This window comes from Epinephelus lanceolatus, chromosome 20, assembly GCF_041903045.1.
Source record: "Epinephelus lanceolatus isolate andai-2023 chromosome 20, ASM4190304v1, whole genome shotgun sequence".
NCBI classification, from domain to species: Eukaryota; Metazoa; Chordata; class Actinopteri; order Perciformes; family Serranidae; genus Epinephelus; species Epinephelus lanceolatus.
The window spans coordinates 19,879,729-19,897,893 of NC_135753.1; the positions used below are offsets into that span (position 1 = coordinate 19,879,729).

General features: G+C 40.9%; 1 protein-coding gene across 1 annotated transcript in view; it reads right to left on the reverse strand.

The window, feature by feature from the left end:
- Positions 1-18,165, reverse strand: part of LOC117264408 (phospholipid scramblase 1) — a 222,704-nt gene extending 204,539 nt beyond the window's left edge. The window contains exon 1 of the mRNA XM_078162436.1: positions 18,162-18,165. The gene's annotated coding sequence lies outside the window, so the exon portion shown is untranslated. The remainder of the gene's footprint in view (positions 1-18,161) is intronic.

Genomic DNA, 18,165 nt, shown 5'->3' on the forward strand with positions numbered 1-18,165 from the left:
ACTATAAAAGAACATGCCAAATGCCGAATTCTGACCGCCCTCTTTTCCGCAGATAAGACAAAGTCCCAGAATGTGATGGAGAGAAAATGAGATTGAATGTGGCGTACAATAAAAAAGATGACAGAAGTGCTGACTTCACAGCAACTCGTCCTCTTTGCATTAGACTTGTGTGCTCTATCAGTGGCAACACATCAGCAGTCATCAGAGGCCGCTTCACCAGGCAAGACAAGAAATCCAGTAAAGAGTCTGGGAGGCAACAGATTAGAGGAGGTCACATCATGCTAATGAGAGTCATTACTATCACATGATAGCCAAATAAACTAATTGCCAGCTTATTTACGAGACAGAGTGTCCTAAATCAAAAGGTTAATTACATCTGAGACAGAGTCCTTCACTGGAAATTGACCTTTAGATTTTCTGTTTTCTTTTCCCGTCCTCCTTGCTCTTTTCTGTACCAGATACAAAAGGCCATATCCAGATAGAGTTGCCTGCGTGTTTCTTGATAAGCTTCAGGCGCAGATCCTTGCCTATTACTTTTTTGTGTTTTCCCAGGAAGTGCCTGGCTGCATAATTAGCAAACATCATCAGACAAGACTTTGTGCCACCAAGGACTTTATTTTTCCTGAAGTTTCTGCACCCCGAAGCTTTCCCCCAGCCACCAAAGAATGTTTGTTCTTCTTGAAATTAGATGGGTTTAATTGCTGTGGAACAACAGCAAAACACCCCCCACCCCCCCTCCAAACACACACACACCCTCATACATAAAAAGTCTAAGATCAGGCTGGCTAATTATGCTAATAGCCAATTGTTCAACCACGGTGATATGTTTACTGAGGGAGTTGATGTGTTTCCTTTTGCTTCGTCATAAGCAGCCTGTCTACGGGTCCTCTGTGAGATCGCTGCACCTGAAGGCAAGAGGACTGTGCCCTCATCCATCCTGCCTAACCCATTACCCTTGGACAGGGAAGAAGATAAATATTGTTGCAGATGCCTAACTCTCTGCAAATGAGATTTTTCAAGCCAGATTTATCAAGCCTTGGCGGGGTGTTTAAGGCTCCAAAACTTGGCCCTCGGCATGATAAAATGGCAGCACATGTTTCTGAATCACCCACCACAGTGTTGTTGCCAAAGGGTTATGATGATATAGTCGACTGCTTTTTTTCCTGTTGTGCATCATAGCCTTTGAGATCCTCGTGCTCTGTTTTCTCCGAGCCTAAGATCTTAAATATTTTGGGTAGAGCGGGATGTTAATCTGGTTTTGCTACTTTCATAACACAATTTTTCTTTTATATAGCATTATGGTCTTTGCACTGAACAGAGATTTCTCAATTCAGTCAAATACAGGGATCATAAAAAAGGTTCATTTTTCACAATAATGCATTATCTGCCAGCAAAACTTACCATCAAAGAGAAAAACTCTTCTTGATGAGTTTGTATGCAACCGATTTTGTCTAGCAGTGAGTGGAGGAATGAAGTTTCTCCAGGTTAAATCAAGAATATCTCTCACTCAAATGTGTGAGGCACATCTGTTTTAATGGTGTGAATTACACTGTTAAAATTTTAAATACAGAAATCAAGATACACAGGAAGAGTGCGTATTCTCCCCCGTGTCCAAGCTCTAAATCATCTCCCATCAGCATCGGAAACCCAGATTTCTTTTAAAGGATACACAGCATGTGGCCTCTGCTCACACCCAAACATGCCGAGAAGGCATCGATGGGAAAATTTCATAGGGCCCGCAGTAAAAGTTGTGTATCCGAACCTGTTGCTGCCGAGCCTGCGGCCTTAACGACCCTCGGAGGAGCATCCCACGGTGAAGTGCCATATTTATGTTGGCAATATATGCGAAAGAATTAGGATCATAAAATTCTACGGCCACACAAAAGCTCTTAAGGAGCGCTGTTTTGTAAGGCCGGCTTTATTTATGCAACTGCAGGCTGAAGTCAAGTTGTCCGCTTTTTCTTAACGTTCAACACAATATTTCCTTTCTTGCCCATCTTTGTATAGCTGTAATGAGCGGATAAGATTTATGGCTTCAAAATATTTCCTCACTGTTACCGTATCACTGAGTGACGCTCGTGTTTTGTTTTACCTATTTTTCCTATTTATTTTTTTGGACCAATGGTTGGAATCCAGCTGAACGACACTACACAGCAAGCATGTGCAACGTGGCATGTCTTCTGCAGGCCATCATGCCTGGAGGACACAGTGAGCTGAAAAACATACAGGAACATGTCATCAAGCTCATGTGCGTCTCTTCATAGTGAGACTAAGGATGCTTTTGCATTTGTGTAATCGCAAAAATTCATCTTGGTCATTGTAGAACTGAAGGTCAACCTCTCCTGTATGTGAGCAATGTAGAAAATGACCCCTGCACTGAATAATGATCTCAATGTTCAGATTCCACCGGTTACCCCTCAGCCTCTTGGGTGACTTGTGGCAGTGTGGTGTTGAAAATGACAAAGTTCACGACCAGCTAAACCATATATCATATTCCCTTTATGTAGGGAAAAAAGGCGTTTGGAAATTTAAACAAGCTACACTATACGGTACATTTCTATTTGTGTTGGAGCATGCATTCCCCTGCATGTACTGCCACTCATTTGGAGAACCTATAATAATAAAATGTGGTTGGAGATTATAAAAAGTGAAGCACCATTTTTAATTTTTATCATTGTTCAAGGGGGTCTAGTCGTCGTAAGGGTGTCACTTGACGGTGACTCTGACGGTGCAAGAGGGAGGAATTACAGTAGAAAACTAAGACCAACAGTCCAAGAATACTGTAACTCTAAACTGGAAAACACTCCCTCCCCACCCACCCCATCATCTCCACCTCCAGGAGTACCTCCAACCGGCAGCAGCAGCAGCGGGGGGCGCTCGTAAAATAAACACAAAACTCAGGCTGAAGACTTTACCTGCCCTTTGAGCTGGGAGAGGAAATGCAGACAGGAAAGGCTGCGTTTTTACCTCTTTTTTTCCATCTTCACTGTGGGCAGGGGACCCAATAACATAAAAAGAATATTATAATGTCAAAACCTGGGATGAAATCACAAAATAAAACTTTTACGCACTGGAGATACCCCAGGACGGACACTCAATTAAAGGGATGGCGCTGTGTCTCCATAAAGGTGACCTTTGACACTGCATCTCCACTCCAAATCAACACTCTCCTCACACACTCCGCTCAAGCCAACAGGGAGCCTGGAGTTTCTGCAAATGAACGATCTGTCAGGAGGCTGTTTATATCCCCTCTCCTGCTCCTTTATTTAACACTCTCGCATTAAAAGGGAAGAGCTTTTTAATTAGCTATGGACTCTCCTATTTTAATCAACTCACAAGCGGAGTCCAGCTGTGACAGCCTTGACAGGCGAAGACTGGTGACGTTCCGACTGCTGACTCCCCTCCCCACCTCACCTCACCCCACCCCCATCACCACCCCCTAAAAAAGAATAGAGAAGACCACTGAATTTGCAATCTCGAGCAGAAAACAGTTTAGCGAGATAGATGGGTTTTGAATTAAAGTGTAACAGCCTGTCTCTTTGCAGCTAGAAGACTGTTTGGAGTCATTTTTAATTGAGTTTTTTTTTTTTTTTTTTAGTTCTTAAATATACACAACTTGTCATTATGTTTTGGACTTCTGCTGTCTGTGCAGGAATGTAAAAATTTGCCAAGAACACTCTGAGTTGATCAGGACGCTATAATGAGTCCTATATAATGTATCTAACTCACATTCAACCCAGTCAGCAAATAAATGTTGGCATTGTACTAGGGATGTCAAAATAATGCGTTAATTTTGATTAATTATTCACAGAAAATATAACGCATTAAAAATGTTGCATGTTCTCCCTGTGTCAGCGTGGGTTTTCTCAGGGTGCTCCAGTTTCCTCCCACAGTCCAAAGACATGCAGGTTAACTGGTGACTCTAAATTGCCTGTAGGTGTCAAAGTGAGTGTGAATGGTTATCCTGCCTAGTGCCCAATTTCAGCTAGGATGGGCTCCAGCCCCCCCGTGACCCCTAACAGGGTAAGTGGTTATGGAAAATGAAATGAATGGGTGAATGATAATCTCTTTCTGTGGTGCCCTTTGACCCAATGTGTCATCGAAAGCCACAGTGGCATTGTTGCATGATGGAGGCAGATGAGACGACGCTGCTAGGTTCTGTGAATGCAACGTTTACATCTAAAAAAATGCCCAGATGGAGCTGTTGATAGGCGCGCCATTCCCTACAGTTTCTGCAGTCAAGAGTTTTTCTTGCGGTTTTTGTGCTGCGACGCACCTCAGGTTCTGCGCTCTAGGTGCCTGGCATTTTTGCCAAAGTGCTCTGAACTCCTTGAGTTGAGGAAAAAATCAACTCAGAGCAGAAAAGCGTCCCACGTCAGCTCTTTTTTCATCATCTTTTTTCCCATTGTCCAATCTGATGATTTGAGAGGCAGCGGGTCTTCTGTGGATGTCATGACAACAATTTGACAGTTGGTAAACAATAGTGAAGAAACTGGTGGTAGCAGTTGCTGGATACCCAGAGCTATACAGCTCGCTGATAGACAGCAGGTTGTCAAACTGCCCCCGAGCAATCCTAAAATACGCCTGGAAACAGCCATCATTGAGGCGAAGCTCCTGGACCAACTGGTGGTACTCTCCATGATCCACCCTCTTATTTAGGGTCTCATGTACCCACACAGATCTCTGTTTCCCTGTGTCCAGCAAACAGACAAACAGGAAGAATAGCCGATGCTGTTGCTGGTGCTAATGGGGATCCTAATAAAAAGAAAAAAAAGAAAGAAAGAAACTATTTGATGACAGCCTCTCACCCTCAACCAGAGCTACAAAAAGTATCCTCTGCCTGAACATTTTAGGACCTAGATACTAATTACTGTCAAATGACTAAATGAATAAATAAATATTCAGTAGATCGATTACAAGGATAGAATAAGGAGGTGAGTGGATGCCTGGCAACCATAAACAGGTGCTGCAAGTGTTCAAGTGGCTTCAATTAAAAACAAAAAAAAGACAGCGCGTGATCCATGCCTAAGTCTACCTGTGTCCCAATGACAAAGTCTGGTTTTATACATGTAATCAGTTCTATTTCACTTTAAAAATGCTGATGTGATAGGTATGAAATGTACAAATGTAATGTTTCCTTGGTTTGCAGAAATGTATACTGCCAACATTTTATTCCTGCGCCTGGGCTGTCACATCCGGTATCAGTGCATTAAAGCCTTTGAAAACATTTAATTATCCCGGACGTTGTGCCAAAATGTGCAGAATGTAGCACATTTAATCAGCTTGCTTCATAAACAAATTTGCATCATCTTCCTCCACTTCGGCCGCTGACTTCTGTCTTTCATCCCTGCAGTGGGTTTAAGCTGTTAAAACACAACAAAACTGAAAGTATAACAGAGGTTCTTGTTCCAGCCATTTGATGTAGCTGCCAGGCAGCCAGTGGGATGCTTCGAATTTAATTTCCTCTATTCAAGATGCAGCTTTTATTTACATGACAAGACTGAACAGATTGCGTCGGCCTTGGAAAAGATAAATGAAAGAAGACAAAAAAACAAACAAACTTGGACAAATTAAAGCAGATATTTGCCAAACAATTTAATGCAATTAAAACGGAGAGAGCTGTCGAGTGCGTAATGTGAGTCCACTCTCTTCAACCGTCAGTGACTTTTTGATCTTTTATTACACATAGGAGAGTAGCCTACTGCTAGACTGTGATGTGCAATCTGCTCGCCTCTCATACTGTCATGCAAATACATTAGCTTAGGAGATGGGTCCCTCCACAGTACTCTCAGTGGACAACACTCATTAAACTAATTACACATTGAACCTAAACTGAGTGGAGCGTAATGAGGTATGTGATATTCACAAGGAACTTATGCCATTGGGAGCGCGCCAATGGAAATTTGTGATGCCACCATTCCACACCTGCCTGAAACCACACATACAGTGAACACATAATGTGCTTTTTCAGAACTGTTTGAGGAATTGGTAATTTGGGCTATCTGGACCGCTGGAGGGGGAATGAGGCTGAATCAATCGAATCTTAAACCTTATTGATTTTTACCACCGCCAAGGAAGTTATGTTTTCGGTTCGGTTTGTTTGTCTGGTTGTCGGCAGGATTACAGAAAAACTACTGGTCTGATGTTCATGAAACTTGGTGTAAGGGTGTAGCACCATTACATTTCGGACGGGATCTGAATCCTGGACCTGATACAGGAATTATTTTTGTATCTTTCCAGCCTTGATGTGTCCAAAGGTTAAATCAATCTTTTTAGATTTCCTACCTTTGGACAGAGCCGTTTTCCGTGGTCCCAGTGTTTGTGCTAAGCTAATATCCTATCCCCTTGCTTTATCTCGGAGACAAGACCACATGGCCTTTCCCGAAGTCTCACCATCACGACGAATGTAACTTTTTTAGCCAAGCCACTAAAAATCTCTTATGTAATGGCAGTATTGTGTAATGTGTTTATGATGAACTTTGCAGCTTCTGCTAGTAGGACTCCGAGTCTTAATAAATGGTCACTGCCAAAAGCACATTAACACAATCTAAATGCAATTTTGTTTCACTTCTAATCTAATTAAAGTTTAATATTTGTGTATAGGCCTGTCTTTCCTGTGTCCCAGTGAAGAGTCCAAGTAGGTGATAGTTGAGCACAGTTTGTGTCCCGGTCAGAGGTCAAAGGAAACACCAGAGAGCTGCAACATAAAAGGTGCCTTACAGTAAATACTGCACAAACCTCCCATAACACAGATGCACAAGCATTTCTCAGCATATTCTCTTAAACTCTGTCTGGATGGAATACACTAGGCCTAAGTGCATGCAAATTTATTGTTCCACCTCAAGAGTTTCAGGCAGTCGGCCCAGTGAATTGAATCGTTTTTTTCTCAGTCTATAGCTGCCGTGAGGGGCAGCAAAACATTTTCATATTGTAGTTTTAGTTTACTAATGTATGTAAAACTTGTATGCACAGTGGTTACATAAGATTCAAAACCAGCCACAACTCGGTTCCCTATTGACCAATCAACAGACTGCAGTGTTTCTAGCTCCACCTTTTAGTACCAGATCTGTGTGCTAGGTACCCCAACAGAAGGGTGTTGAAAAATGGGAATGGTAAGGAACAGCTCTATTGGTACCATCCACAACTTTTCACAATGGAAATGGAAAGAATGTGTACCGAAATGAACTGCACCGTACTGCTTGGTGGAAACAGAGCTATTGTGTGGAGTTTCAGATAACACACACAGAGGGTCAGTCTCTCCCAACTGGTTCTGGTCCAGGGTGATCTCAGAGGTATAGTTAATGCAGACAGAATAACTCCTTGTTTCCACATAGCTCTGTGTGCATATGTGAGTCAACTAGAAGTTCATAAATATTTCTGTGAAATCTCTGTGATGCGTTTATGAAACTCTTTCAAGGTCTTTTTTTTTCTTTGGTCCAGAACTTGCCTTGATTACACTGAAAAATAAGATGTCAGACAGGCCTCGTGCACTGTGTGGCAGAGGAAGTTAGCATAAAAACAAATTAGCTAACAGGCTATTTCATTCAATTCAGTTACTTGACTAAGTTCTACGGCATATTTAGCTAACATTGCTTGCATGCTAGCTGTGTAACATATAGAGCACAGGCATTGCAGTTGATTCGTCTTTTGACCAGGTATTTCACAAAACTGGCAACACACCTAACCTTTTCGCTTATTTGTCACCATGCATTATTGGTCCTGTTTTTGTCTCGATAATGCTCCATGCACCTATTCTATAAGACTTGACAGTGAAAAACAAATACTATTAACTTCTCTCCTTTTTCTGCGGTGGTGTTTCTATCCATGTGTAAAGAGATGCATCTCCTTGTGTTGAGCACTAGGGGGCATACTCCAAATACTGTACAGAATTACGGACACTAAACAAAACTGTGTGGAAACGAAGTGTAAGGTTCCTGTGCCAGGCCCACAGGAAGTGTGCCTTCACATGATTGCATATGGCCCAAGAAAACTTTCCCCATAGACTTACACTGTGAAAAAGACGTCTGTAAATTAGTGGATACATTTTTCTGAGTGCCACAACCCCTGCAAAATTATTAATTTCACTATCAGAATTTGATCCATTTGGTTCAATAACATCGGAAAGTCTAGAAGAGCTGCATGATTGAATCATTATTATATCCATTCAAGTTAGCAGAGCGCTAAACAGGAAGTAGCCAGCTTGGCCAGTGGAAGACCCTTGTGTGCCTGCTCTATGGGCCACACAGTGCAGAAGCAGTGCCAGTCATCCGTGTAATTTTATACACGGCAGTTGAACTTATTTGGCCTCACTCGCAATTGAGCAGCTTTCATAGGAATGAACATGGCCCAGCCTCCAATGCTATATCCAGTTCTCTTTAAACATCCACGTCCTGTGCTCGTCATGCTGCTTTATCATTCCGCAAATGCTTGCTATGAGTGTAAAGGTTAAGCTGGTGCTGGTCATGAAGCTGTCTCCTATACCAGGGGAGGGTCCACTCTAGATGGACCACTCAGGTTTTTCCAAGCCCTATGAGTAGGGATTATTCAGTGGTCAAATCCTTGACCCTCTTCAAGCTCAGTGATTAACCTGTCCAGATATCTGTAAGATGAAGCTCCTCGGCTGGAGTGGCGGTCTTGTTTGTGTCACAGCGTACAGGGACATGTTGTTACTAGCTGTCACAGTCTGAGCTGTCAGGAGGAGTATTATGTTTTAATATTAAACCGTTTCCTTGTCCCTTTATAGAGAGGCATGCTTCCTGCTCTCAGCTGGAGAACACAGAGACAAAGTGGGTGGCCACACAGTCGTCCAGTTGCTGATGCCAAAGGGACAATTTTCCAAGCACTCAGGGAAAACAGGGAGCTTTACACATAAGAGCCGATTACGCATACAGTGCATCTGGTGTGCATGTGAGGTGACAAACCTATGACAAACCCTTTCCTTTCTCAACCTATTTTGGTAGCTTCATCCCTCTGACACCTCCATCATTTCTGTGTGCGTGTGCTTGTGTGTCGGGGAAGAAGTAGGAAGACATTTAATTCTTTGTGCACTCCATGCAACCTTCTAAGAAGCATGAAGAATTAATTCATTGCTACTTTTATACATTGCTAATAAATTTGCACTGCTGTGTTTATTACATCTCACACTGAGGAGAGGGTATCACATTTCATTTGGCAGGACTGTTTGTTAAAATGTTTTATTTCACTACGAACTCTCTAATCCTCTGGCTTTCTGAGCCACCCTGCCTGCTTTCGTTCCCCCTTTTATTTATTTTTCTCCTCCTCACTTCACTAAATGTATCCAGACTGGCTGTGATGGTGTGTGCTGGAAGTTTTCCATGCATCATAATTGTTTCGCTAATTTACTATGCTAATTGAGCAATTAATTCGGGAACAGGAGATTAGAAGGGGGCAAAAATACAGAAATAAATAAACAAGTAAAGCGTTGAGTGTTACCGCCGGGGCTACCGTTTTGTTCCGACATTAGGGATGCAAACTGACTCAAATACTCCAGCATGTTTGCTTCCTTTGCCCAAGGCTAGCTAGTTGATGTGCTTGGTGTGCAGGCACGGAGTTAGCATCCCTAACTTCTCACCATGGGACTTGCAAACATTCAGCTGCTAACTGCATGCTACAGCACATCAATTGAACTCCAGTGGTGTGGTCAAACGTAATAGTTATCGCTGCGTACGCTTCCAGTGATTTAAGCTGCTATTTTATTGCTGAGCACCTTAAACTGAACGCATAAAAGGAGGAGGTCATTTAAGTGTCACTGTAATTTCAGCAGTCCCAGTTGCGGAGAAATTTCATGAAGCAGGAAAGTAGAAAGGAGTTTTAATGTGTAGGGGGAAAACAGCACAATGTGAGGAACAGAAAGGAGGGGAAAACAACAGTCTATGACAAAAATCTAAAATTACTACCTTGCGGTTCTATGCCTCCGCCAACCAGTCAAGTTGCAGTTTAAACATCCATGTCTGTTTAGACTCATATTATATACATAGTGAAGACTTTAAAGGAATTTGTTTAAGTATATTTTCACATACATCCTCAGCTTGGCAGCACAGAAGATCCATAAAATCACTAAAGTTTCAAGGTGGGCATCACGGATAGTGTTACCAATTCTGTGTCAGTGCAAGCAAATGTCTCTCCTTCTGTTCCTCAGTTATTATGTTGATGATGGCCAGAAAACTATTTTTGCAGTTAACCCTAACCCTTTTGGATATAAAATGTCATCACCTCATCATTTTATCCAAAACATTTGTGTGAGATTTTGTCATAATTAGCATATGCATAGGTTATGGGGAAAAGAAACATGTTTTGTTAGGTCCCAGTAACCTTTGTACACCAAATTGTAGTCAGTTCATCCTTGAGTCCATGTGGACGTTTGTGCCAAATTTGAAGAAATTACCTCAGCATGCTCCTGAAATACTGCATTTACAAGAATGAGGCCACAGTGACCTTTGAGCACAAAAATCTGATCAGTTCATCTTTGAGTCTAGGTGAACGTTTGTGCCAAATTTGAAGCAATTACCTCAGCAGGCTCCTGAAATACTGCATTTACAAGAATGAGACCACAGTGACCTTTGAGCACAAAAATCCAATCAGTCCATTCTTGAGTCCAAGTGGATGTTTGTGCCAAATTTGAAGAAATTACCTCAGCAGGCTCGGGAAATACTGCATTTTCAAGAGTGCGGTCCCAGTGACCTTTGACCACAAAAGTCTAATTAACTCATTGTTTAGTCTAAGTGGACCTTTGTGCCAAATTTGAAGACATTTGCTGAGAATGGGACGGACAGAGAAACGCAGAGGCATAAAAATGGAGACTTTGCCAGGCTGTGTTTCACTGCTGTGAATCTCACACGCACGTATTCCTGTACCACCTTTCAAAAACAATTATGGTCAGAGATCATTTTGTCACACTTAAACCAAGATCTGGATCAAGATCCCATACTACAGTAGAGCAATAACCTCTATTACACATTTCAAACACTATGTGATGGAAGGCCATACCTGCAACCACTGATTTATATCCCATATCCCATTTTACTCACTTCACTTCAGTCCTCTACTTTGCATTGTCAGTGTAGCTGCCTACATTTGGCTGTTTTGCCTCTATTGCTTGTTTCTGTTTTACTCTGTGATGTAATGTGTTTTTGCTGCATAACAGGAACCTGCTGAAAACCATTTTTTAACTGAGTCAGGCCAGTTTTAACTGTAACACACAATGTTACTTTGAATTCCTGTCCTGTATAAATAAATGAAATGAATCTGTGTAACCATAGCAAGTACAAGGCCACAAATAATTCATCCAACAAGAGGTCAGAGAGCCTGAACTGCTCATGGCAATAACCTCAATATGACACAGCCTTCAGGAGAGCATTGGACCTGATGTCTCCCATATTTCATTCTGTTGCTTCATGTCATTAACTGACCTTTCACTGACTTTTTGTTTTTGTTTTGTGTGTGTGTGTGTGTGTGTGTGTGTAATTCATATTAGAAACCACAAGATGGCAGCCACCCAATTCACATCTTACATTCAACTGATTTTCAGACCTGCAGATCTCCACTGAGCCAAATTGACTCCAGAAGGTTTATTTGCACCAAGTGTTCAGTGTGCAATTATTGGTGCTACATCCTAATTATCTTAAGTGATTATTGCACTGTATTGTGAGTGTTAAGGAGAAATATTGCCTCAATCATTACACTGAATTTATCTCTGAAAAACATGAATTCAAACATACCAGAGACACATTTTTATTCCTTTTCTTGGGAGACAAACACTTCAGAGGGCTGTCAGAGATAAAGGGTTTTAAACTTGACTGTAAAAGAATGAGTGTGTCAAAATAATCTGACAAAGAAAGCAGTCTCATTCAGCTGTTAATTCATGTGTCCACCGTGGGGCAGAGTTGAGACATGCATGGGAAAGACTTCATCCAAGAGGTGACAAAGTACAACTCCTTCTTCTTTCTTCGCCATTAAACATCACTGTGCTGATCAGTCAATAACAGATCACTCCAAAACCATGTATATAAAATGAAAATATGTTTTCTCAAGTTAGATAAGCTGTATGTTTCAAATCCCCCTCTCATGGAAAGGAAAGACATCGCAGCATGAAGTTATATCTTGACTCATAGTGGCAGGAAAATACCAGACACACAGATAAAACTAGGCACATTGTGCAGATTATGGAAAATTACAAATCTTATCAGTACAAGGGTGCCAGCTGTGACTGGAAGTGATCTACTGCCCTACTACCTATCAACCCGCTCTCTTCAGGAACAGCGTTCTTGTGTCGGTGAGTATACATCCTCTGCTGTGACATCAGCACAGCCTGGTTACGCAGAGTTAACGACCTGCCTGGTGACGCCTTTGTCTCTCCGTGTGTCAGTGGGCTCCAGATGAGTGGGCTTAATGGATGTAAAGCTTGTGAGGAATGGTACAGTAAGGCCCTTTCATGTGCCTGACTTTAAAGGCTTTCAGATGACGTAAACAGGGTCCTCTTTATTATTGTGTGCATGGTCTGAGCAGATGGTCCTCCCAGTGCTATATGATATACATCACAGCTAAGGTATGGTATTGTAGTGTTTGACAGTGCCTTTTAAATATTTAGCCAAGCCATGAAAACGCAACCCCGAAATAGCACAATAATGTATGTTATCTGGACTGATTCAGTGTGGTGGAACAGCCAATTAATCACCGCGTGTGACCCTTTTTGACAATATAATATCAATGTAATGGAGACAGAATAAAAAGGCAGAGGAGGATAATTAATAGAGACTGGACTGCACACAATTCCTTCCTCAATTTCTCCCTAATTTCTTCTTTCTGTAACCCTCTTTTCTTGATTGTTGGTGTTCCCCAGTTCTTCCAGGCTACAACATTTGTTCTTCCTTTTCATTTAATTTTTAAACACGGCAAGAACACAGCCCAACTTACGGGGTACAGCAACTTCTTTACACTGTTAAGCACGAGGCACTCGTAGGCGTTTCTCAATCTGCGTTCCTGCCTGTACTTGTGTTCTTGCGGACTTGTGAAATGTCACCAGTCACAGCCCAAGTACTGTTTCAATTCAAAGTCTGCATCCAGCCAAGTACAGTCCAAATTTTGGCAGCCAGGTATCACAGAATGCATTTCTCACAGACCAGTGGCAATGGCAGCTGTCCTTTGGAGTTTGTACTCCCGAGTCAAACTTGCCAAGTCCGAACTCCCAAGTACGTAAGTCCGAACTTGGCATACTTGGTATTGAGAAACGCCAACTCTCCCTCGCTTGTGTATCACTCATACCTGTCCCCACAAAACAAGGGCAGGTAGGAACCAATTCAACCAACCTCATAACCAAGGGAACACAATAACTCCACTTTAACACCACACATGAAAATACAAATGAAACAATAAACAAAGTGCTATAGATGACAATGAAATTATAATTTACCAGTTACTCAAAATTCTGAATCTATTATTACTTAAATATAAATAATGTACCATTAATAAATATCACTGTAACTAATGTTATAAAAATAACCCAAAAATATAATGTGTGCAGTAATTATAGTTACATTTCCTTGATCTTTTTCCTTGATTCCTTGTATGTGGTGTCCTGTCACAGCCAGTCCAGATTAATTTCATCAGCCTAGACATGTGGTCATAAAAGAAACTTGACTTGAATCCCCTCTTTCCTTGATTCATTTCCTACTTAACTGCTTAACTCTTTATCTCCATCCTTATTTAATGTCAATACTTCTCCCTTTCATAATTTCTTCCTTAATACCTTAATTCCTTCCTCAACTCCTTCATTCCTCAATTTCCTCCTGATTTCTTTTGGTTGGATGATCATGAAAAATGTGAGTTTTGTTTCAGAAGGGAACCTTTTCTTTGGCTGAATTTCTTCGCCAGGCATCGGCTAAAAGGCAGTGTATTCTGTTTCTGGACTGATAACATATAATATGGATTGTTACAGCAACGTTACTGTCATGGTGTCTTGTAAACCCATGAGGGTTTGGCACATGTAAGTGTGCATGACACACAATTTAAAAAGAAATCAATCAATCAAGTCCTTATGTAATTATCTCTTTATCTCCCTCCTCGATCCCTACCCTTAGTTCATGTCTTCCTCAGAGTTACGTCAAGTTTTGAATGTATAAGAGGACACAAACCCTTAACGTCTCAAAAGACTCTGGATCACACACATTTAAAGTATCTGACATTTTCAAATTACACTCGTCTCTAGTCAAGATTATACTGTACACTCAGATTGTCCTTATGCAGCCCAAGCACCGGAATAAAATGTTGGCACTGTATGTCTAGGCAAACCACAGATGTTACATTTATGTTTCATATGTATGACGTAGTTCAGATTACATGTATATGAGCTGAGCTTCACACCACCAGGCAGAGGGGATGGTGGATGATGAGACAGCGAGGCTATTTGGCTGCCAGGCAGCAGACAGCAGCAGACCGCTGTTCAAGACCAACAATACGTTGGGTTTTTTAACAAGAGTTCGGGACATGTCCAGCCGTTTTTGTTGCTACAGAAACAGGTATTTAAAGCCAATACATGATGTTTTCCTAACCCTAACCAAGTGGTTTTTGTGCCTAAACCCAACCACAGGTTAACCATAGTGTTGTCACAACATAAAATACTACATATGAAATGTACAAATGGTGGTTTGCAGAAACTGTACAATGCCAACATTTGTTCTGGCAGTTGGGCTGCTTTTCCCCACTCCAAAATGCGTACAATGTGTACAACTGCCCATAGTGACCTTTCTCATGTTTACAGACCAGCACAAACCCGTCAGGATCTTGTAAATGAGTCATGATCATCATCTTGAATTTCTTTTTCTTCTCTGCAATCGACACTTTGTCATGCAGTCCGTTGGAAGCACGAGAAGTACATCTCCAGACCCCTGCTTTTCCTTTGAACAAATTATGTTGCACAATCTACATGGGAAACAAGCATGGGAAACTGGTTCCATCAAACAGGCTGGACCTTGCAAACTAGCAGCCAGGGAGCTCGACTTTACTGGGGAGTGAAAACAGTTTCTTTTACGTAGTGTATGTCCTTGACTTAACGCAGAGATCCTAAAACCTCAGCGTCAGTTGCTGAGAGGAAAATGGGAAGATGTCCCTCAAATGTCACTCGAACACAATTATTGAGGGTTCTGTCAAAGAACTTTGCCCTGGGGAGTGTAATTTATACTATACATAATATGAAACAGATGTACAGCAGAGGAAATGGCCCATGAGAGGAAGAATAACAGAGTTGTTTTGAATTTGTTTAAATGTAGTGAATCCATCGAGTTTTGGTGTTCTGGAAAATGTGAATATGACGGTAATGGAGTTTGATAGATTTTTTTTTGACTCTATAGTTTACACACATATTTATTGAACTGATGAGCTCTTGTTTCAGTCCAACAGGTCGACTCTGAACAAAGCACATCATGAATAATGACAACGAGTGACTATTCGTCAAACAAAGAATTATATAATGGTGTGAAATGGCTGAAAAATATGTCTTGAAAACTTGACTGAAACTCAGTGGATCAAGATGTTGTTATGAAACTAGCCCTTGGGGAAGTTAAAAATTACTGGCTGGAACTGGAAGACAAAGAGAAACATATGTAAGTCCCAAAGAAAAAACAAGTTGGCTTTCTACCATCTGTATAAAAGGGAATGACCCAGAGCTGGGACTACAGAAATTAATAACACATCATGATGGAAATCATAACTCATTTCACGTTCATGTCCATCCTGTTGTGTTGAGTCAGTGTTTAATCGGGTTGCTTTTTTTTATGCCAGACGATCGGCAATACTCAGCCAAACTCCAGACAAAAACAATACTTTTTTTCCCGTTAATTGAAGCAGTTATCTGTGGCCTTCCACTCTCTGCCTTGTTATGGCTTTCAATGGGTCTGACTCATTGTAAATGATCATTATTAGCGCTGTTGTCCTTTTTGTGATGTAATTAAGCAGGCGACGGGGGCAAAAGGCTAATGAGCAACGTCTGTCACAAGGGAGGTCGACGACAATCTAAACCCTGATATGATATGAGTGAGAAAGCGTGTGTGAAAGAGAAAGGTGTGTGTGTGTGATGATCTGAACAGTAGGGCAGATGCACTTGGGGATTGATGTACCACAGTGTCTCATGTCCAAATCTATATGGCCCTTTTAATCCAATGAAAAATGAGAAGTGTGCTGTAACTTTGTTAGAAGTGGGTAATGCAGCCAGGGGAAATGGAACAGGGGCCAGATTTGCAGGCCACCTCCACATTCAGTGTAAGAGCTAACCTGATTTTCACTCTCTAGCTCTGAGACCAATATCTGCTCACATCACCCATAGCCCATCAGGAGTGATTAAATAAACATGACGGACAGTTTTCTGAGAACCTATTAACCGTGACGTCTGTTTAGGACATGCTTGTGTGTCATATTACCATCAGATTTGGTGTTTTAAACTCCGGAGGTGTGACCCTCACTCACACCTTTCCATGTGATACTTGCATAGTCTCAAAATATGAAATACAGATTGTGTTTATGCGATAAATCACTACAGATAAAGAGAAATAGAGTGTGAGTATAGAGGAGGCTGCTTTGAAAATAAAATGCGCGGTTTCCTTCAGGTATAATGAAGACCCACATGGTATCCATCTGCGGTTTGGCGCACTCCAAGTATCTGACAAAAGCCTCATGTGGAAACTCACCTTCATCAATCAGTATTACTGCCATCAGTAAGTAATGCTTTTCAAATAACCAGCATGTCAGAAGGAGTCTAGGCTCTACAAGAAGTTTGGAAGAAATACAGATTCAACACTTTCCAGAGTATTACTGGTGCAACTCACCCGTCAAAGATGGATTACGTGTGCAGGTGTGTTTATTTCTACGCCGCGCAGAGACGAGTCCAAGTGTATATCCGTAAGAAAGTCAGTGTATTATTTCAATTAGAAGTGTTACAATTCATCTTTTGCAATAAAAAATCTGCACGTACTGTGTTTCAGTGAGCAGTGTTGTAATATTTGTCTTCGCTCGCCTGTATCCCCTACCGCAGATCAATCTTTATTAAAGAAAACAGCACCATCTTTTAATAGAGAGTAGTATTTCCCCTATGTGAGGCTATCAGCAGCGTATTGCTGTGATAATTGTGGCTATTGAGACAGTTAAGTATTCTAAATGCCTGTTTGGGAAAGAAACTAAAACAAGATTCTGAATCTCATAGCAACATGTCCTAATAAATAGATGGTACAAGACTTACAATCATGTGACCAGGTGTGAAATAGACACGGGTCAAGAGATATGAGCATATATACACCATGAGATAAGAGAAATGTGTCAACCATCAAGAAGTTTCTTTCTACAGTTTATACTGAGGCACAATATCTACAGTATGCACTTTAAAAAATGATTCACTGGTTCAACTTAAAAAAGTGACGGTAACACCCTGCATGCATCTTTTTAAGTAGTTTGAACTCTGACAGTATTGAGTCAGTCTTATATAATCTGACAAAGTCAGTTAGCTCAGTACAACCAACTTATTTGTTTTGACCTCAAAAAGCTCAATTAAGTTAAACCAACTTAATTTTTATCCAAAAGTTGTGTTGATATTAAGTGGTCAAGTTAGTTAATGTAAGGTATTCTAACTTATTTATTTTAATTCCATCCAACTCAAAAAGGTTTTAAATTTTGACCAACTTTTTAAAGTAAGTTGTCAACTGACAAAACATGTTAATGTAACAAACAACAAAAAAAATTGTGCTGAAAAACTTGTTTATTTTATGCATTATCCATTAATACCATGAATATCTTTTTAGAGTGTGGTAAATGAAGTCTATGTTGCAGTAAGTCAATAAATTTGACATTTAGTGTCAATGGGATGATCATATTAACTTTTCAGGTAGCCTATTGAATTAATTGGATTGACCAAAAACAAACATTCCCATCTGGTTATGATATCTAAAAATACATTTTCTCAGTTGAAATTCCAGAGAGAAAACCATTTACACCTCACTCTAAATCACAATATATATTATTGCAACATAAAATGTTCTATACTGTGACACAGAGAATGCTTAAAATTATCGGTCCATATGTGTAAAAGTATATTAACATTTAAGAAAGTATTTACCTTAATTACATACGATGCTTGCAAGCTGAAAAGGTGTAGAGGAGACCGAT